At 38.8% G+C, this 23403-nt stretch overlaps 1 long non-coding RNA gene across 1 annotated transcript; it reads right to left on the bottom strand.

Moving 5' to 3' along the window:
* Positions 1-15185: 15185 nt before the first annotated feature.
* LOC125304667 lies at positions 15186-22924 on the bottom strand. Its single transcript, XR_007195267.1, has 4 exons — positions 22671-22924; positions 22039-22105; positions 15538-15665; positions 15186-15262 (listed from the first exon to the last, which is right to left on the bottom strand). It is a non-coding gene; the product is annotated as an uncharacterized LOC125304667 (long non-coding RNA).
* Positions 22925-23403: the final 479 nt, after the last annotated feature.

The following is a 23403-nucleotide window of genomic DNA, read 5'->3' as shown; positions in this document are numbered from 1 at the left end:
TTGTCTGTGTTTGTCTCTGTCTGTCTTGCACGATGGTGTAGAGGGGCTACCTGGCTGGTGTGCATTGTTCCCTCTCTCCTTATTCACCATTTTTTGCTTAAACACATCCCTGCTAAAAAAACAGCCTGACCAGCTAAAGGTGGTTTGCTGGTTGACCAGCTTGTTTGACCACCCTATGATGTTTGACCAGCTAGACCAGCAAATCTCTTGCGAAAACATACCTTCAGCTGGTTTACCCACCTAACGATGGTAATTCAGCTGGTTTTGCTTGTCGTACCACCTCAAGCTGGTCATTTTAGCTGGTGTTGCTGGTCTACACTGCTGGTTTAACTGGCCGTGCCAGCTTATGTTGGTCAAACCAGCATGACCATCTTGCACCAGCTGTACAGTATCTCACACGACAGGCTGGTCAAACCAGCATGACCAGCTTCCTCAGATAGTCACGCCAGTATATCCAGCTGGTGGTCCAACCAGCTACACCAGCAAAGACCAGCAAGAGCTGGAAGAAAACCAGCAAAGACCAGCTAAAAAGCTACCAGAATAAGCTGGTTTCTAGCTGTTTTTTTCAGCAGGGATAACTCTTGATGATGGTAAAAACTTGAATTCTTACCATCACACTTATCCTGATCACATTTTATCTCTTGAATCTTCTGATTTACTTTAATAAATATATTTCTTTACACCTCATCCATGGATTGGCTCCCTCAAGTTTGAACAATAAATAGCTTCTTAGTCTCTCAAATAATCCAACCTCTCTCTCACACCCACACACACATGAAACACACAGACACACAACACACACACACACACACACACACACACACACACACACACACACACACACACACAGGAGAGTGCAATTCAGGACATTAAGTAAAGATCCTTTAAAAATTCAACTGGCCTTGCTGCCTTTCAGATTTTCATAAACATTCATAAACATTCATCGAATTAAAAACCACTCCACTCAGTAAGTAAACAAATTGATCAATGAATCAGTTGAAGACAACTTTCCAACTTTGTTGTCCCCAGAGGGCAATTGGTCTTGCAGCAAGTAAACAACAACAGACGTAGAAGTACATAAGACAAGGGACAAAAGCCAACAAAGCAATGGGGCAAATGGAACTGCCTGACACCCTGACAAGCAACAGTCCTCCCCATCTGTCTCCTCATAACAGTTCTCACTAAAAACAAAAAGTGCAGTATTTACTCAACTTTACTGTAGTATCATACATAGTATGCCATGCATACTTGCAATGGAATGATAAAAAAAAACCTGTAAATAATTTACACTAAAACAGTCTGCAAAGTTATAGCTGGAAATGTCAGTATATTTGCACTGAGCAAAGTGACACAGCCAAGGTCACATACAACATGAAACATTATCAAACTTACCAGCATCATCATCATCATCATCATCATCAATAATATTAGGTCTCAACCACATGGTAAACCAGTGCAAACTATCTCTGTTCCTGATCTCAATTCAGAGAAATATGGGCAAACGAGTGTCTGAATCTGTTGGTTTTTACAGAAGGAAGCTAGAGCGGGAACCAGAAGGTAGTAGCAGCTAACTGAAACACAGAATAAAGAGGGGGAATGCTGACTGATAGGATGGTTATTTTTCAAGACATTTCTACTGTACAGACGCTCATTTGTAGGAAAGCCACCTGCTGAACCACTGTGGGACAACTCGCTCAAACAACAACCTACTCATAACTGTGCAGAGAGCGGTGAAGCAGAGTATCGAAATTCGTCTCTTCTGTCATTCAAACACCATAGATCCAACAATGCCATTGATGACAGTGATAAATCACTGGTGGAAACATTTACATTTATTCATTTAGCAGACACTTTTTATCCAAAGTAACTTACATATGTTAATTACATTACAAGGGATTACATTGTCCCTGGAGCAACTTGGGGTTAAGGGCACAATGGTGAAAGCTGGGAATTGAACCCACAACTTTTCAGACTACTGCATGTTAGCCCAGCTCCTTAACCACTATGCTACCACCGTCCATGTCTAATCAGTTTATTGTTTTCCCCCTACAGATTAGCTTTTACACTAGCTATACACTGTATTTTTCTCATTTACTGTAAACCACATCTGATTAATGCTGCAATTGTCATTGCCATGAGCAATAACTTAAACCTATTTCTATTGTGAGCAAATAAAACACTTCTTAGTTCTAAATTTACAATTATTTTGTGTCGATCAACATTTGTTAGTCTGAAGAGACAGACACTATACAGCAGCACCAGGCCAGCAGGCCAAGAGAGAGACAGACATGAACAAGCCACAACCAATACCATGACCAGCAAGGGAGAAAGAGGCAGACCCAGCACGGTGGAGAGCATTGTAGCAGTGGCAAGATCACTGCATGTCAAATTGTGTGTGTGTATATACTGTATATATATATATATATATATACAGTATATACAGCAATCACCTCTGATATATATATATATATATATATATATATATATATATATATATATATATATATATATAAGAGGTGATTGGACTACAGGGGGAAGCTCAGCCTCCTCTAAAATATCACGGTAAATCGCATCAAATAACACTATCAGCCTACATTAGCTTCTAGCCTACTATTCCAACTAGAACATTTTGAAAACATGTTCATCTTCATGGCTATGTTGTTCAGCAATAAGGTTTTGCCGGTCATTTATTGTGATTTAGCACCCGTAATACATTGCTGTGACGACACGATCCATCAAAAAACCATGCAAAAAACCCATAGACGCTTGGCTTCACTGGACTTTCAATGGCACTACAGAGTGGGCTGATCTCAGTGCAGAAAAGCTACACGTTTATTGGACAAGCGCCACAAAATTGTCATTTCCAGGGAAGCCCGGCGTCTCTGGGAGTGAATGGGACAGTGGGATGGCCCGGATGCCGAGCTTCTGTATGATGATTGGAGGAACCGTCATAGAGGCTGGACTCTTTTTGATTGACAGCATATGTCGCGATCTGACAGGAAGTGGTTCAAGTTCAAGGGATGCGTTAATGTTAGTGTTGGCAGGTGAAGTTGAGAGGCAAGTTGCAGCTCAAATTCTCATAATTTGGGAGCAATACAGTCAGTTTCCATTTGTCTTTGTAAATAGCATACTGTAAATAAAACTGTAATGTGGAGTTACAGAGTTTGTGACTTGCTTTTGTTTCAGTTGTGTATTTAGGCTAAGTTAGGCTACATTATGCCATGTCATGCCATGCCTACTATAGCCTATATGTACGGCCTATTCTGGGTTTTGGGATACTTTTTGCCCTCAAAGAACAATATAGCACCTTAATAATATTAATTTAATAATTGACCATTTTTATCAGAGCTTCCCCTGTTCCAAAGAGCAGCAATCGCCACTGATATATATATATATATATATATATTACTAAATTAACATCAAGGCAGCATGTATTGGCTGTCCTTGTATGACCTTACCTACTTACTGTACATGTATTAATGCAGCAAATTGTATCTTCTGAAGTTTAGATATGTGCACTCACTCTGTACTGTGGGGTATTCCACAAACAGAGGTTTAACAAACAGAGTTAACACTGAACTCTAGGTTGATTGACCCTGTGCCGACTAAACCAGAGCTGTTGGTTCCACCGCACCGGTTATGAATTAGTTCAATCAACACAAGGTTGGTTAACGCAGGGTTGTGCACGTCCACGGCAAACCTATAAAGACGTAATGTATGGATCATGGAAATCCTGATGGCGAAATGGCGAAACGGGACGCATATTTCACCGACCTCGAACTCCAGAACCACTGATGTTGACATTTTAGTAACTACAGAAAGGCTCAGGCTCATTGACTGTGCTTGCAAGAGCAGGAGTATTTCACAAATACACTGTGTATTAGTTAAAATCAGGGCTTTGAACCGGTTCAAGGAACGAAAACGAAAACCGGGAACTTTTTGTATTTTACAGGGAACAGAAACGAAACCGGAAACGTTATTATTTTTTATGTTCTGGAACAGGAACACTTATTTAAAAATAATGGTAACCGGTTAATACCGGTTTTATTTCGTTCTTCAAAGTTTTCGCTGCCTAAAAAAAAAGTAATTATTTTCCCTGCGACGCTACCATGATGGCTGAGGTTCACTTCCTGTGTGACATCAGACATTCGCTGACTGAATGGAGAGAGAGCGGTGGATTACAAAGTCTCCACTCCACATCTTAAATAAGAGCTAAATTACGATCCATCGTTAATTAAAACGCTCATTCCAAACACAATAACAATAGCTATATTTGTCGACTCCACGTTAATGATGGACTAGCGAACATTTGGCTAAATGGTGCCAACACCTCTGTTTGCCTAATGCACAGATGGCTTGTTACTGGTATGAGTAGGCCTACTGGATGGTCTTTCCCCCCGACAGTTGGAATTTGTTGTTGCCCGAGTGGCATAACCACGTGTCTTAATAATGTTGTTACGTTTGTGTGGAAATTTTCTCTTTTAACAATAAACTACACATTTGAAATAATTGTAGGGCTATTTAATTATTATTATTATTAATAATATAGTAATTATTATTTATTAATGGTTGTAATATTATTACATTTGGTGTAAGCTGGATGAGAAAGATGTGACATAATTCTATAGCATTAGCACATACCGTTCCGGGAACAGTATTTTTTTGTTCTAACCGGTTCGGGAACGTCAATTTATTGGTGGAACTCATAACCGGAAACGTTATAATTCCGTTTCTGTTCGGAACGAACCAATTGGGGGAAAAAATCGGTTCAAAGCCCTGGTTAAAATGACAGACAGAAAGAATGATTTTGTTTGTTTTCAAAATATGTATTGGTTCATGTTGAGAGCACCTAAAATCATTGGCAAAAGAAATCATATTGGTGACTGGTAATCGAGCCTAGGTGGTTCATATTTTCTGGTGTCCCATTAAAATAAATAACCTAAACCTATTGGAGTAAAAAGCAAGAGAGCAATGTCAGGGATTGAACCACAATATGTCAGATTGTGGACTGCTTTAACCACTGAACTATAGGTCATCCTGGCTACTTATTAGAGGAAATAATCTGTGTCGATATGGTGTACTTATGGTCCAAAATATGCTTTTGGAATTAACATAAGTAGCAAGAATAAGCCCAGAAAGGGTATCAATTTTCCTCTTCAATATCTTTTTTTATGAAAAACTTTTCTTTTTTAAGGAAATTGAGCCAACAGCATGGGATAATCATTGCATAACCAGAAAACAATCACTCCATACTTTTTGTTCAAGCTTTGTGTTTGAACACATTTGATGCTGAATATTTGTGGATCAGGATGTGCGTATTTACAAATAACTATGATACCATTTTCTCTCCTTACTCTGGCAGAAATGAAAATGGCTTACCTATAGTTACTGACACTCATTAATTGAAATTTTGTTGCATTGATAAATAAAATATAATGTGTGGCAGATGGCATGGGGTTCAGTGAATCATGGCAGAAGAGTCATTTTAGACAGACCATAATCTCAGTAGCTTGTTTTAAGACAACCACAATGGAAAGTCAGACGATAACATATTATCAATAAAAGCCTATGAGCCAAACTAACATGGTCTTGCACTGGATACTAGGATTATAGCCTCTCAGTGTAGACGGGAGGAAAATATGGACTAGCTTCTCAATGCTTTCAATATCAAAGTACCTCATAATGTCTGAGTGAGTTGTGAGGACACACACAAACACACACGCACACGCACGCGCGCACACACACACACACACAATCAATCAAGTAGACACAGACACAGAGAAACACATACAGAGAGAGAGAGAGAGAGGTGTTGTAGCAAAACTACAGAGCCCGGGAGGTGTCATTGTATATCAAGTGAATGTGTGTTCGTTTTACGAAATTGTGTGCTCATTTGACTAGATTGTGAACACAATTTAGTATATTGTGGGTTCATTTTACTACATAGTGCTCTTGTTTTACGAGTACTTGTTTTAGTAAATAGTGTGCTCATTTTACAAAAATAAGAGTACAATTGGGGGCTGTGTGCATGTATTAATGTGTGTGGGGGAGAAGTAGTCAGTTCTTGAAAATATGCAGTTCTATAGACGTATCCATCTACAGACCTGAACTTTAAACTACAAGTTCATGTTTACAGTCTTCATCTTGCATCAAGCCTGCAAGTTGCGAGTTGCATCAACATATTTATTACATAGTGGTAATAATCAACCAATCCCCCCCATACACACACACCATAAGTGGGCCATTTAGTAAGACACACACATTTTAGTTCACAACTTACTTGAGCCCTATGTCATAAGACTGATATAACTATGTAATAAATATGTAGTAGCATATATCCTGCCATTGGTCGTCATGACAGTTGATTAGATTAGATTAGATTCAACTTTATTGTCATTGTGCAGAGTACAAGTACAAAGACAATGAAATGCAGTTTGCGTCTAACCAGAAGTGCAAAAAAAGCAGAAAAGTGCAATGTGATATACAAAGTATAGGCAGGTGGTGCATAGACAGGACAATAAATATAGTGCAATATAGACAGTAGTATAGAGTTGATTTACAGAAGGTGACAGATACCTTAAGAGCAGAATAAATATGGCTATGTAATATGAACAACTTGTACAGATATGTGCAATGTAGTAGCAGTAACATTGTAATAATAGCAATAATAATATAGATATATGCAGTGTATTAACAGAATATAAAATAAGAAAACAGAATAACTGCGGATATTCAGTATGAAAAATAAAGACAGATATGTACAGAATGTACAGCTATGTGCAGTGTGCATATTCCACACAAATTATTTTCACAGTAATAGTCAATATACTCAACTCCTCATTATGCTGTCTCTCTCCACAAATGAGTGGTGAACTTACATACTTACATACATTCATATCTCTGGCTTCGAAGCAGAGAGTCAGGTCATCAGGTACATTTCAGCCCATCATTTTCATGCTATGCTATTTGCTATATGTGTTTGTTAGCTCACAGACAGACTTAACCAATTCCATAGAGATCTAAAATAACAATGCTGCTTTGGTTATATGCTTTCATGTGTGGAAATGTGAAATGCATCTCTCCCGTCGTGATGCTTCAGATGCGGAACACTGAAATAGAACAGTCATTAGTGTCAGATCAACATATGGAACAGTGGTCACCATGAAATTATATAACAAAACTCTGTCAGTGTTTTGTTTAGCATTGGCCTTTTTACTTCTTTATTTTTCTCCAAGCACCTACTTAGATCCTGCAGAGGAGACGGTGGACTAGAAACAATCACAAAGACAACAACAACACAACATTGGCACCCAACCTTTTGTTGTTTTTGGTTTGTTGATGAAACATACATCACATCTCATCCACAGCCGGAAGGACCTGGAGGACATATTATCCGGCTCCTCCTTTGATCTTGTCACGGCCCCGCAAACTCCTCGCAGCACTTCAAAGCAGAAGGTGATCTGAAAACGTGTCACAAAAGGACTGGGAGGGAGAGGCAGACGCTGGAGCTCACCACCCCCTGCCCAAGGCCATGCACTTATGAACCCAACCAGGAGTGCAAGAGCCACCGTGTTCCACATTCAGCCCACTTACATGTATTGCTCATCTTATCTAATGTACTCTTAGAACTGCTGGCAAAAGCTGGGCTCCTTAATGTGGATTAATGGGATATGTTTTGTTACTTATTGATAAGAAACACAGCTATCAGAACTATGTTCACTGCTACCTTATAAGGAGGAATACAAATATAATGTATGTGCCAATGACTGGAGATAGAATCCATCATGGCATGTTTATAGATATTTTTGTCTGTCAAGTGTTAACAAAGAAAGACGTTGTCTGAGGTCAACAGTTATTGATAATTAATCGCAGCCACAGTAATGCATGTAGTTAACTTATTTGATAGAATAACTATACATAAATGCAATAATGTAAGTCACACACACAAACATACATACACACACACACACACACACTGATAAGCATGCAATGGCTTGTTTTATATGCTCCTTTTATTAACACATTTAATCAACCAAAACCAAATAAAAATAGGAGCATGATGCAGTGCTTTTAGCCTTTGTAAATGCATTTGCATTCGGTTATGAGCTTTTGCTGAGGTGTTATGACTCACTAATGGCCACGAAGAAATGTAGGCTTTAAAAATTATACTAAATTTGAGATGTGCAGCAATTTTTTATGAGCCTAAGAGGAGCAAATGTGAACCAGAATAGGTGAGAGAAGAACACTAAAATGATAAAATCAATCATTTCCATGAAGGAAATTACACTTATATATATATATAACTATAACACTTTTATAATAAGAATTTGTAAACTATAAGTTAATAGTTTTTTTCATAATTTGTTATGTATTGTTCAAATATTGCTCATTTATTATTTTTCATCAGTAAAGCATTTGTACACACAGTTATAAATGGTTTGTTCATAGTACATAAGCCTATATCTAAAATATGTTTATGAATTATTTTAATATTTAAGTGGATAAGGAGCAGGGCTAACATACAGTAGCCTGAAAAGTTGAGGGTTCAATATCCGGCTTCCACTGTTGTGATATTGGCCTTTAATTTAATTGACATGTATAAGTCACTATGAATCAAATTCAAATCAAAGGCATAGAAAATTCTCACTTTAGATGAGCTCACAAAATAGCATTAACTAACTACTGGTAATCCCGAGTTAATCTTGAAATATAGTTTTAGGAAATGGTTTCTAAAACATGAATCCACTAATCATTAGTGCATGTGTACTGTATGTACCAACTGTTAAAACATGTAAATATTAATTCATTAACAAATTATCATTGCATCATTTATTAACTGTTAAAAATAATTTATTAACACATTTTAGATATAGGCTTATATAAGCAAACCAACTGTGTGTACAAATGCTTTAATGATTATAAATAATGTATGATCAATACTTTACTAGTGATGAACTAACCATTTACTTATAGTTTAAATGCTTAATAAACAATGAATTTTGTGTAGTTATTATAAAGTGTTACCGGATTTTCTATTTACATGTATAGGGGAAGTTTTGGTAAAGTGTTTTTCATCAGCATATGGACAGATCGCTGGCCACTGAATGACTTTGTTGCCCTCATGGCTGTAAGTGTCCTTGAATGGCAATACATAAAACATTTTCAGTTTTCTTACACATCCTATTGAATAAAGGTGACAAACAAATGAAACACTGGCATAAAACCTGACAAGAGCGTTTGACTATGATATGACATGGGCGCCAAGATGGATACTGTGGCAGCTGCTCACCTGCAGCTGTGGGTCAAAAGCTCCCTCCATCGACAACTCAGGCAGAGAGAAAGCTCAGTGTCTGCTGCATTTCATTACAATCCAACAGACAATGCACCGATGGCCACACAGAGACGGTAGACAGTGGAGAGGAGAGGGCAAGTGTGGTCCCTAGAGGGGGAGGAAGGGTGGGGGTGACGAGGCGCATGGCTCAACACGTTTTTCACACTTGTTTTCTCCGAGCAGTGCCCGAGCTGTTTAATCATTAATTGAAGCGACTTCACCAGGCAGAGCAGGTGAAGCAGGCCACAGTTTGTTTTGGCTGGCTCCGGGCGCACTTCCCCCTCCCCTGTTGTCATGTTGAGTAGTAATCACTGTACTGTAGGCCTCTCTCTTGGGGGAAACCTCGGCTTTCATCTCTCCCCTTTTATTTATTTGATTTTTTACTCTTGGGTTGAAAGAAGGGAGGTTGTGTGTGGTTGGGTCCACATGTGTGTAGAGCAGCCCCTTTAAATTCCCTTATTATTTCATGTGGTCCATGGGTTCAACTTGCTCTCCCCTTTGGGGTTTTCTTGTCAATATTTAAAAAAATGTCCACACTCAACGCAACTGATGTAACGGATGCAGCATAGGAAATATTTTCAGCAAAATCAACACTTCATTGTAGTTTTAGAGTTCTTACGGGGCTGTGAGACTGTGAGATCAACTCAAGCATGAGTGTCACGCCATGTGCGTGAGTGATGACAAGCCTAGTAATGTGGATAATGGCTTGGTGGCTCTCTTGTGGCTAGGGATCCCCACTTCCATGTGTAACACTAAAAGGTTTCCAGTTTAATCCCAGGGGCTGCCACCATTGTGCCCCTGAGCAAGGCACTTAACCCCAAGTTGCACCAGGGGGGCCTGTCCCTGTAGTCAGTTATAAGTTATAAGACACTCTGGATAAGAGTGACAGCTAAATAAATAACAAATCATGTAACATAAATTGGCCGATCCAAAGCCCTGCCCCCTTGCACTTTGCCAGTTAAACAATTTGGAATCCTACACAACTTCGGTAAATTTATCGTTCTCGGTCAACTACACCCTTTCCTGCTGATGTTGTGTTCGAGGCTCGCTCCTCTGTCTTGACAATAATAATAATATGAAAATGTGTCTGAAAAGACTTGGAAAAGCAATACTGAATATTAATGGAAGGCATATTTTTTACATCCCAAAATAGAATAAATAAAGTTGAACAAATGTTAAATGGATCAATCTGTGTTAGGATAACCTAGACTAAAACAATTAGCCTCCTAATTGCACCTATGTGTACCAACGTGTAAGTTCAAACATGTTTTTTGAGAGACCAGTAAAAAGTGCATTGCTGTAGTCGGTAACACTCCATAATAAGGTGCCATAATAAATAGCAATTTATTTAATGATGTTTTTTCATCATTAATTAAATATTAGTTGCTTGCATAAAATCTGGATGTTAATGTTAACAAATCTATTAACTAATATTGTATTATTGCCATCGTTTACTTCTGGTAATGAATGAAGCCATGCCGCGGCATGTTATGCGTCAAGGAGATTAGACTACGCTAAATTACACAGGCTACTTTACATTATGGTTTGTCTGTTTATTGTATGATACAACAAAATGAAAAGCTACAGACCATATTCATAGACTTTGGTGGAAAAGTGTAGTTTGGGTGAAGACATTACATTTTGAAGCTAATCGATGTCATTTAATTGTTTTTTTATTCGGTTTCATGTTCACGAAAGCTGGTAACACTTTGGCCTTGGCCTTACGCACCGATGTATGTGGAGGTGCGAGTGTTACAGTTTTTGCAATGATGTCATTAAAATAGCGTCCCCCCACTTTAAAAATCCCCACTACACCACTGTAGTATCAGCGTGGGGCCCCTTATAATAAAGTTGGTTAAGCTTAATTAATATATTAGGTAAGGGATAATGGACGACACAGTGGTCTGTTCACAGAAGTTAATGCACGGTCGAGGTTGTAAAACGGCCCGACACGAAGCGGAGGGCCATTTAAACCTCGTAAGTGCATTAACTTCTGTGAACAGACCACCGTGGAGTCCATTATCCTGCTTATTCCACTGTTGCCACTTGCGCTGTGTTCATTTCCTGTTACAATTGTAACGTTTTAATCGCTAAAACTGTCTTGGGTAACACTTTATTTTAATGTGTCGCTGTTACAGTGTACCTACCTAATTAGGAACAGTGGTACAACCTGTGTAACAACATGTACTATCAGGTACTATCATTATACTTGCATTATGTATTTGTGGGTACCTACATATAGTTGTTACATTGTAATACTCAGTGCTTTTACAAAACTTTGCCAATTTGTCTAAATTTTCATCAGAGGCAAAGAGCTGACCTGAGACCTGCTGGATGGGGTAAATTTGGTCATGATAGATTTGACATACAAACCATTCTTAGCTCCAAACTGTACTGCTACAACCTTGTTACTCTTTGATACAGTGGAATAAACCTATTAAGTGTACCAGTTAATTACTTACATGTACATATGACATGTATGTTGTGTTGTGTCTTCGATGTCTTGGAACAGGTCTACTAATTCACTACATAGGACATAGGCTATATCAACTGTGTTGGTACACACGTATTGCTCTTTGATACAGTGGCACAAACCCATTAAAATGAAGTGTACCAGTTAAGTACTTACAATTACATATTACATGTATGTTGTGTCATTGGTGTCTTGGAACATGTCTGCCATTACCCTACATATTGTAGTACATGTATCAACTGTGTTGGTACACATGTATTACTCTTTTGATACAGTGGAATAAACCCATTAAAATAAAGTGTACCAGTTAAGTACTTACATGGACATATTATATACATCCTGTCAATGATGTCATGCATCCTGTAATTGATGTGTTGAAACTTGTCTGCTGTTACACCACACAGTACATGTGAATTAGTAGACCTGTTCCAAGAGATCGAAGACATAACATACATGTCAAATGTACAGTAATTAACTGGTACACTTAATAGGTTTATTCCACTGTATCAAAGAGTAACAAGGTTGTAGCAGCACAGCTGTTACATGTACACTGAAGACAATGAGGCCTTGACTGGAGCTAAGAATGATTTGTATATCAAATCTAGACAAATTTAGACAAATTGGCAAAGTTTTGTAAAAGCACTCAGTATTACAATGTAACAACTATATGTAGGTACCCACAAATACATTATGCATATACAATGATAGTACCTGATAGTACATGTTGTTACACAGGTTGTACACTGAAACAGCGACACATTAAAATAAAGTGTTACCCTGTCTTGTTTGTAGAACTACAGTAATTTCTTCCGACTCATATCAACTAATTTCTCAACTTGCAGGACAAACTGCCGTTACTAGTTCTAAATGGATGGTTGCTACGGCCAAAGGCCAGTCGTTAGTTCTATCTCTCCCGTTGTCAAGCGGGCGTATCCCAAGATTCTGATGAACTTTAGTTTTGAAACATCGCTATTTTACTTAGCCTGCTAGCTAAAAGCCACCTCCATCATATGCTACAATGTTGCCATGTTCTGAACGTCTGCATTTTACAGCTCGGATGCAACGTGACCATTCATTTAAACTTAAAGGAACCATATGTAAGAAATGTATTTCAATTAATCATAACATGGCCCTGATATGTCACTAGACATTAAAAAATCATGTTCATTTAAAATACTTATATCACTGACAACAGTAGTCCGGCCAGGATATTGTCATTTAAAAAGTGCATTAAAAAGTTGCAGCCCTCAACGGATGTTGCTGTTGTGTTTTGTCATGTCATGTTGTGTTTTGGCCTGATGCGCCACCCTCCACCTATCTACTTATCACAAAGTCAGTAGTGTTTCGGCATCTGGGTTGGCAACCTCGAGTCAGAGGGGAGGGGGAGGGGATACACAGTTCTACAGTACTTTGAAAGTGATTGCAGTACCAGTTTTGGCCACAATCTTACATATGGTTCCTTTAACAACGAGTTTGGCGAATTAATATACAAGTGTGATACAGCCAAAAAAATGGATCTACTTCATAGGTGTGCAAATAACATACGGTTAATGGTCGTTCTAAATTACGTAGGACAATGGGAAATTCAACCAAGCAGTGGAATAATAATATATAACTATCAGTATGGGAGACCCTTATAATAAAGTTGGTTAAGCTTAATTAATATATTATATAGCTATCAGCGTGGGGCCCCTTATAATAAAGTTGGTTAAGCTTAATTAATATATTAGTAATATATAACTATCAGGATGGGGGACCCTTATAACAAAGTTGGTTTTAAGCTTTATTATTATATATGTAATGTATAATTAGTCCGACGGAGAAGGGACTGAGACTAAAACTGGCTTATTCCTTTAGGAAAAGTTAAAACAAAACATGCCTTCAGGCACTGGCATACATAAAACAGCATCTGCACAAGCAAAATAAAAAGAAGTAGTTGAATGGGCTATATTAGGCTACACAGCAAATTTGAAATCGGAATTTTAACACTGATAGATTTAAATCTAACACTATATGGGTGTATATATGGGGACCACCACAAAAGTGTTAAATTAACACTTCTGTAAGTTACAACACTAACAAGGTGTTACCATTTTACACTGAGAGAGTTACACAGAAACACCAGGTTGGAGTATTTTTAACACCAGAGGACTGTTAATTCTTTCTTGAAAACAACTCCAAAAGTGTTGCTATTTAACTTAAGCCCAGTGTTAAACTGACACTAGTATAGTGATGATTGCATGTATATTATTACTTTATTGCCAAATAATGCTTCTTGTTTTAATCTCTAGAAGAGTAAAGGAGGTGTTGTATACAGTTATATACACAATAGGTTTTAGAATTGCTGTTAAACTGAATAAAAAAACAACATTCAGATGCACTTAATGTAAAAAAATGTACTACATTTATTTATTAAACAGCAAAACATTCTTCAGTTCATTACAAAATGCAACAGTCAGGCACTATATAAAACGACAAATCACAGCTGTATGATATCTAAAGTTCAAACGGTTTGTTATGCTGCAAATCATCTTTTTTAACAATATAAAAATGATGAAGTTCTTTAAACCTCAAAAGCGTAAAGATGCTCGACATAAACAGTCTCCATATCTATCAGAATAAAATGTATGTTGTGTTTTTGTAGAATTATTGGCACCAGTTATTGCCATGCAGTGTCCCATAAACGTAACACCTATACATCATTCATCAACTTTGCTTGCAATGCCTTTACTTTTGGGCTCTCTTTGGTGGTCTGCAGGAATGTAAAAAGTTGCTTAGAGATTTGTTGCAACTCAAACTGAAAACAAAATGAACCTTGAAAAGCTTGTCGAATGCTGCCAGAGAGGTGTTTCCTTGGCATGGAATGGGCTTCTTATCCATGGCTATGTAGAAACTGTTGATGGCTCGCTTGGAGGTTCCCAAAGCTAGCAGATATGGCTGCCGATGTTCATCTTCATTCAAGTGCTCATCAAGACTCTGGCATGACTGGAGGAAACATAAGAGAAAGGATTATAATCGAGTCCTCATCTTTCTACCAGATGACAGGTGACAGGATGTGCATCAGCAGGAGTAAAGTGGATATATCACTGTCCCAGCCTGGGTTAGGATGGGGTTTGGAGGAGAGTCATAAAATAACTATTTAATTATTCAGATTGAACAGTCATGCATAAAAAAGGTATTTTGACAACTTAACTTCAAATTAATATCCAGAAATACCGGTCATTTCCTAAAATGGCAACTAAAATGTTAAACTCCATTACTCCATACAATTACCTTGTAAGTTGTCTACAGACAAGTCCATTTGTCCCTGGCAGACTGCAATAGGTGTTGCAGCAATGGTGTTGGTAGCTTGTAGTGCAGGTCTTTTTTTTTTATCAGCTTGGTTTGTATGAGGGCCATCTTTCCAGATGTCTTGCAGATGTTTTAGATCCAACGAGAAGGCTGAAGTCTTGAAGAACCTGAAACATTGAAGAACACTCAGTACAACTTAGAATGGGGCGAAAAGCAGAACACTGTTGAAATTGACAACCTTGTCAGCAATTACACACACACACACACACACACACACACACACATATCCGTTAGGCTAGATTAAATCCCAGGGATAGGCGACTCTAGCAAAGAGGGAAAATGCAACACATTCATGTACATTTGCAAAAATAAACAAAAGCTCCACAATTTCTTCTGTGCCTTTGCAAGGCAACTGTATAAAACCCCAAACCAAGCAAAATACCTTTATCAGAATCATGGATGACTAAGCACATGTCCTTGGTAACCAGATCTGGAAACACATCAGCATCCACTTCCGTTCCTCAGTCACTGTCAAGGTTTTGTCTTCATTTATGGAGAACTTTGCCCAGACTACAAGATAAATAAATAAATATATTAGTATTATCCAAAATATACTGTGGTAGAGCACATACTACATAGAAATCAGCATTGACATTTTTTTTGCCCAACTCCAATATTGTTTGCCTAGAAGCATTTACAACAAACACTATCAATTTAAAAAAAGTCAATGTTAGTACACATATAAATACCATACGATGCAAAACACTAATGTGAAAATTTTAATTTCCTTTGAATAGATCCCAAACATAAAAATGAATGGACGCCGTTGTCGCTTTTTTCGCATGGATGGATGGATTCTGCATAAAGTTACATTTATGAACAAACAGACGGCTTAAATTGGGAAATGAAAACGGCTGTCTTTTCCCCTTTTAAGGAGCTGTGCAGACACTCGCCACATTCTGTTTTGTAGAGACAGTCGCGAAACGTAGCCTACTATGCTGCACATCTAGGGACAGTAACGCTAGATAATTTCAGCTAACATCATCCCCTTCATTCAACCATTTCACTTTAAATCATGTTGTCACCTCGTTGTCGTCCGATAACGTTTGCCTACCTGAGGCTTACTCGCTAGTAGGCTAGCATGGTACTATCAGAGAATGTCTAATAAACGTAAACGGGCTCTGGTAACGTTACTATCAAACTTACCCCATGAGGGCAAACGAGCAGCACTGTCAGTCGATAAACTGTATGTCAATGGAACTCTGTATCACAACCCCAATATCACCACCTGGCTATAGCACATCATACCTCATGCCAACATTCATCTTGATTATAACATTGTCACCCCTCAACTCTCTAACCCACTGCCTACTGATGCTTGGATCACTCTCTTCTTCTCTTCTTATGTTTCATTCCTTTTGCTCTCTCAATGTTTAATATTATTCATGGTGTTTTGTCTATACATGTTTGCTTGTGTGTCCTGTCTGTTTTGTTTATTATGTCTATAGGCTAAAGTCAAATTATGATCTGTATGTTTTCAATGCTAAACAGGAAATGTTCATGCTGTCACCACTCCAGAACCAAATTCCTACCTCTTTATGCTCTATATTCTTTCTCAGCCCCTACTTTTTACATCTCATTCAAGCACACCACATTACATACCTATTCCTCCACCCCCTTCCCCCCTCCTATCTAACTGACACCTGCACACACTCTCACACACACAATACCCACCTTATCAAACATTTTCATAACTGTACAATCACAACATGGTACCACTTACATTCCTGACCTGGAACATCCGTGGGATTGATCTCAGGCAAAGAGGCTCAAAATCTTAAATCATTTGGATAGTTTAAAAGCTGACATATGTCTCCTACAAGAAACTTATCTCTCAGAATTAGACTACACCCGCATCAAATCAAGACAATTCAATCACATTTTCTCATCTCATTACAATACAAAACAAAGGGAGTTTGCATTCTGATTAACAAAAGAATCTCATTCATCCATAACGCCACCATCACAGACCCAGAAGGACGTTTTGTCATCATAAACATCTCAATTCACAATACCCCTGTAACAATTGTTAATGTTTATGGCCCTAATACAGACAACCCAGTTTTCTTTTCAGAACCTCTTCACCTCCATCTCAACTCTATCTGGCTGTCCCATCATAATTGCAGGCGACTTTAATACAGTGTTAGACCCCACATTTGACAGATCTGATCACTCTAAAAGCAAACGAATCTGGCAATCCACAAAACAATAAAACAGTTCATGAGCGATTCTGGCCTTGGCGATTGTTGGCGGCTTCAGCACCCAGACTCCAAATGCTACTTTTTTTCTCTCCGGTCCACCACTCCTATTCCCGTGATTGATTATTTTCTAACCAGCAACTCTATAATGAAAAATATCTCTGATTCAACTATTCATCCCATAGTCATTAGCTTATCATGCCCCAGTTACAATTAAATGGAACATAACGAACCAACAGCCACCAATTAGCAAATTATGCTTTTAATACATCCCTCTTACAAGACCCAAATTTCATCAGTTTTGTTGGGAGAGAGTGGGCATTCTTTCTAGAAATGAACGGCTCCCTGAATCATCTCCTTCCCTTCTGTGGGAAACAGGAAAAGCAGTACTCAGAGGAAGAATCATCTCATATTCAGTATACAAAAAAAGAAGGAAAAAGAACAGGAAGTAGAACTCAACAATAAAATTAAACAGTTAGAAGAAACCAATGCAAGCAACCCAACTGAAGAAACACAGGCAAAACTTAGGAAACATAAATTCAAACTCAATGAAATACTCAATAAACACACTCAATTTATGATTCACCGCCTAAGGCAGGAAAACTTCCACCATAGCAATAAATCAGGTAAATACTTAGCAAATCAAATCCAACGTAAAAAAAAAAATCAACAATCCCGGTCATAAAGAACTCAGCAGGGAAGCTAACCAGCTCACCTGAAGAAATAAATCATGTTTTTTACCAGTTTTACAATAAACTATATTCTTCAGAAATAAACCCCAACCAGGAATTCATAGACTCTTTTCCTAAACAGCATCGAATTACCACAACTCAATGAGACCGAAATAAAAAACCTACAATCACCTATAACTCAACAAGAACTGTTTGATGCCCTGAAACAGATGCCCGATAATAAAGCACCAGGTCCGGATGGCTTTCCTGCTGAGTTCTACAAACAATTTTGGACCATCTTAGCTCCACTTTTCATCAGAATGATTAATGAATCAAAACAGAAAGGACGTCTTCCAACTAGTTCCACCACAGCCTCAATTTCACTGCTCCTCAAGCCCAATAAGGACCCAACATTGCCATCCAGCTACCGACCAATTTCTCTCCTCAATGTGGACAATAAGATAATCGCAAAAATGCTAGCACACAGATTAGCAGAGGTCCCCCCATCTATTATCCACCCAGACCAAACAGGCTTCATTAAAGGTAGAATTTCATCCACCAACACCCGCAGACTGTTAAATATAATGTATCACGCTACAAAATTTCAAGATAATACCATCATAGCAACTCTGGACGCAGAAAAAAGCTTTTGATAGGGTGAACTGGAATTTCCTGTTTTCCACATTAGGGGAGGTTTGGCTTCGGGAGTCGTTCATTAACTGGATTAAACTTCTATATACCTCTCCTTCAGCCACAGTAATCACCAATGGACTAACATCACAAAGTTTCACTCTTCACCGGGAACTAGACAGGGTGCCCACTCTCCCCTCACTATTTACAATCTTCATTGAACCCTAGCAGCTGCCATCCGTCAGAAACCCCTCATCAAAGGTGTCCAGACTCCATATATGCATCACAAAATCAGCCTTTATGCTGACGACATTCTTCTCTTTCTTCAAGACCCCACAACATCAGTAGAAGAAACCATCAAACTCATTGACACATTCTCTAAAAATTTCTGAATACTTAATCAATTGGAATAAATCTGCAGTTCTCCCATTACATCCCAACAGCTGGGATGTGACAGCCAACTCTTCACCTATCCCACTCTGCACTAACTATATCACTTACTTAGGGATAAAAGTCTCCCCCAGGCTGTCAGACTTATTTAGCCTAAATTATTCCCCTCTACTCACTTCAATAGATGATGACCTTCAACGCTGGAAGAACCTCCCATTATCCATCATGGGCAGAATCTCAGTAATCAAAATGACAATACTGCCCAAAATAAACTATCTATTCTCTATGATTCCAACCCAGCCCACCACCCTCTGGTTTAAGTCTCTCGATTCATTAATCACTAAATTCTACTGGAAAGATAAGACCCCAAGGATCAAACTCGCCACTCTCCAAAACCAAAAGCAATGGGAGGACTAGAGGCCCCACACTTCCAGCACTATGCCCTGGCCAACCAGCTCCACTTCATCCACAAATGGCTACACCCCACCCCTCAGACAACACCTGGTTAGACCTAGAACAAACAATCTGTAAAGAAATTAAAATCTCAGATCTCCCTTTCTGCAGTCAGTCGGTCAAAAACATCCATCCTTCAAAGCCCCAACAATTTCAGCTACTCTGACAGCCTGGTGGAGATCCTACCACATCACTGATTCACCTATAGCACCATCAATTCGCACCCGATTTGGAATAACCCAGATTTCACCGTCAATAAAAAACACTTAACTTCCACACATGGATGGGAAAGGGCATCACTCACCTTCAACACATTCTTCAAGACAATAATCTGGCCTCATTTTCCTGTTTGGTCCAGAAGCACGGCATCGAGAGTAAACACTTCTTACAATACCTGCAAATTAAATCATCTATCCTAGGAAAAATTAACATCCAGACAGCTAACCTTGACATTCCCCCACCAATCTCAGAGCTGCTTAATATTCCCTCCCAAAAAAAAATACTCTCCCAAATTTACAAAATTATATCTCGTTCAGAAAAAACAATTGGCCTGCCATATCACAAATGGGAATCAGACTTATCAATTACTCCCGGTGCCGACTTCTGGACCAAAATGTGCAAAAACATCTACCTCATGACAAAGAATAGTAATCTACAACTAATACAATACAAGGTTCTTCACAGATTCCACTTAGCTGCACATAAATTGGCTAAAATGGGGTTTGGCTCGGATCTTTGCACTCACTGCACACAAAATAACCCAGATACATACATTCATGCGGTTTGGCATTGCACTCCAATCAACCACTTCTGGGTGAGTGTCACAAAATCTCTCTTCCATCTTTGGCTGTCACATCCCAGCATCCCTTCCTTATGCATACTTGGTGATACATCCACAGTCAATTTAAGCAACTCCTGCAATAAAACACTGCTGGTAGCTTGACTATCGCCAAGAAAAACAATCCTCAAGAACTGGAAATTTAAGAAAAAGCTCACATCACTCATTGGAAAAACTTGTTAACAGACTATATCATTAGAAAACCTATCAACTACAAACTTAATCAATACTCAGGATACAACCTCTCCTTGGTACCCCTTTATCACCTACTTACAGTCCTGACCCTCTTTGCCTGAGTTCCATCTCCACACGATCATAACACACTTCATCAACAGATACACATATCATCGAACACTAGGCAGGGGAGGGTAGCTGGAACTATTATTGTTATTATTATTATTATTATTATTATTATTAGTAGTAATATAAATAGCATCACCTTCTTTCCCTCCCCCTTTTATTTACATTCTCTGATAACTTTACTAATTTCACTCTTTCTCTCTGCCTCTCCCATCGTTATTCTGCCGGGGCCCCATTGGATGGCTTGGGAGACTCGGTCCTGGCGGGTCGCTGTGTGGTTTTGGCATTGGTTGGGTCCTGTGGGTTATCTATTGGCCCTGGGCCCCCGGTGTGCACCCTCCTCATACGCTCATGCACACGCCTTGTCCTGGAAGCACACAGCACGCTTTACTCTCTTTTAATCGCACTACATGTTAGGTGACATACATAAACAAAAACTACAAAACAGGCTAGGGTAAGAGTGGAGTGCAGGTAGATGCCTCATCAGGTGTCTATCTGCATGCCTCACTTATTTTAATGCACACATTGAGGAGGCATACATCTTACACAGGGTAAGTGTGGTGTGCATGGGGAAATCCTGACAGATATTCACCATGCATGCCCACTTCTTTTTAATGCTACACTCTAGATAGACCCCTCAACCTAGCCATTCACATACTGTACATATTTAGGTCAAGAGTGGCGTGTTGGGTGAAGGTCTGGGGGCGAGGTGTGGTTGGTCGTGGTAGTGGGGGATGTGTGCATATGCTGGGGGCCTGGGGCGATGGGTGGCACACAGGTCCTCCCCTCTGTCAGCTCGTCGCAGTATAACTGCAGGGGCTGGGTGGAACTGTGGCCATTAATGGGTGCCCAGGTTGGCAATCAGTCAGGCAATCAACCAGGCAATCAGTTATTCCTATTATTATACTTATCATTAATAGAATAATTACAACTCCTCTCCTCTGAAACCCTCCCTCTCTATGTTCCAGCTTCTCTCCTCCTGGCCCAACAGCAAGCCAGCCTTATACATATGCGCACACACATACACACACATACATCCTCACATACTCACTACCCCTCACCCCCATCCCCACCCCCATCCCAACACCACCTCATTCACACTCGTAGAGCTACCATCCGCATCCCCCCTTCTTTTCATTCCGGTCATCAATTTCATCCCTGATAATCATATCTGTAATCATCCTGGACGCAAATCATCCTTAGCCTTTCTGTTATTAATGTTATGTTGTGTTATGTTTGTGGAAGCCAAGTCAATGTGATGTCTTGTTAAGTTACAGTATGTGTTTATGTAATGTACGTCTGTTTGTCGTATGTAGTATTCATGTGCATGTCGTAGTGTTGCATTTTCTGTAATGTCAATGATGTTTGCAAATAAAAAAAAAAAAAAAAAAAAAAAAACTTACCCCATGATGAACATTATCCAAGCGGCTCACATATCCTGACAATCATCGCATCCACTTAATGTTATATCTGTTGATGGAAAAGGCAAACAATCACATTCTTCATTTTAGGTAACTTTGTTCGCTAGCTAAATTATCTATCTTAGCTACTAGCAACTACGTCGGTAACGTTGACGTTAGCTGACCAACTACGTCGGTAACGTTGACGTTAGCTGTCAGCTAAATGTCATTTCAATGAATGAATGTAACTGGTTAGCTAACGTTACCTAGTTTAGCACACCATAACGTTACAGCTAATAACGTTAGCAGCCTGTAAGCTTAACCAACAAGGATGGTGATGTAGATGTATTAGATTAAACGTAGGTAGACATCGCAAAATCAAATAAATAAATAAAACAAGGACAACACATTACACCACACTAAGTCAAACACACATAATGTAATTTAGTGTTATCAGCTAAAAGTTTGGACAATGTCTCACTCAATGTGAAGGTAGCTATACAGTACGTTGACAACGGGCGGGAAAGCAACTTCTAAGTCTACAGTTTCATAAAGAAGGTCTGAGAGTGCAACACAACGTCTAATATACATATTTTATCAAGGAATGCCAAAAATAGATTCATTTAATAACTTACCACACAGAATTGTCCACAGCTTGAAGAGAAGTCTGCTATCCTGCAGGGGGGTTTGAGAAATGGCGGACTGCGCTGGAAGTTTGAGCAATTTGCAAAATATCCCGGATGGAACTTGTTACACCCAATTGGTGTTTATTAATCGGAACGCCGCAAATTAACACTGGCTTTTGTATCATATCTACACCAAAAGTGTTGAGAGTTTAACATCTATCACTGCAACAGTGTTTATTTGTCATAACACCAGAAATATAACACCCGTGAATTTGCTGTGTACATGCATCATTCCTATACCATTACTGTCAGCCCTACTAGCAAGGGAGACATGTGACATGGAATGTTCAGGTGCACAGAACGACAGTTAATTCATATTCTGAGACTCACTAAACATTCACAGACCTAGACCATATGGAGGTAATGCATAAACATAATGCTAAACTAAATGTACATTCATTTCCTGCTAGACTGAATTGCACTTTCCATGCACACTAAACTAAACTACACTGAATGCATGGAAAGTTGCTAGTGGAGTTTACAGCTAGTCACATAAGACTCAATGTGTATGAACTCGTGGTCATAATGAAAACATTAATAAACTTTCTCTAAGTTGCTAGAATTGCACCCAAATCCTAACAATACATGTAAAGTAATATAATACAGGTGATATGTCGAAGTTTTCAACTTAAACAACATTTTACAGATACAAAATTAAAACAAAGTGTGGAGTGCGTTGTAC

The sequence above is a fragment of the Alosa alosa genome, chromosome 1 (assembly GCF_017589495.1).
Source record: "Alosa alosa isolate M-15738 ecotype Scorff River chromosome 1, AALO_Geno_1.1, whole genome shotgun sequence".
NCBI classification, from domain to species: Eukaryota; Metazoa; Chordata; class Actinopteri; order Clupeiformes; family Clupeidae; genus Alosa; species Alosa alosa.
This window is presented reverse-complemented; position numbering and strand designations above follow the sequence as displayed.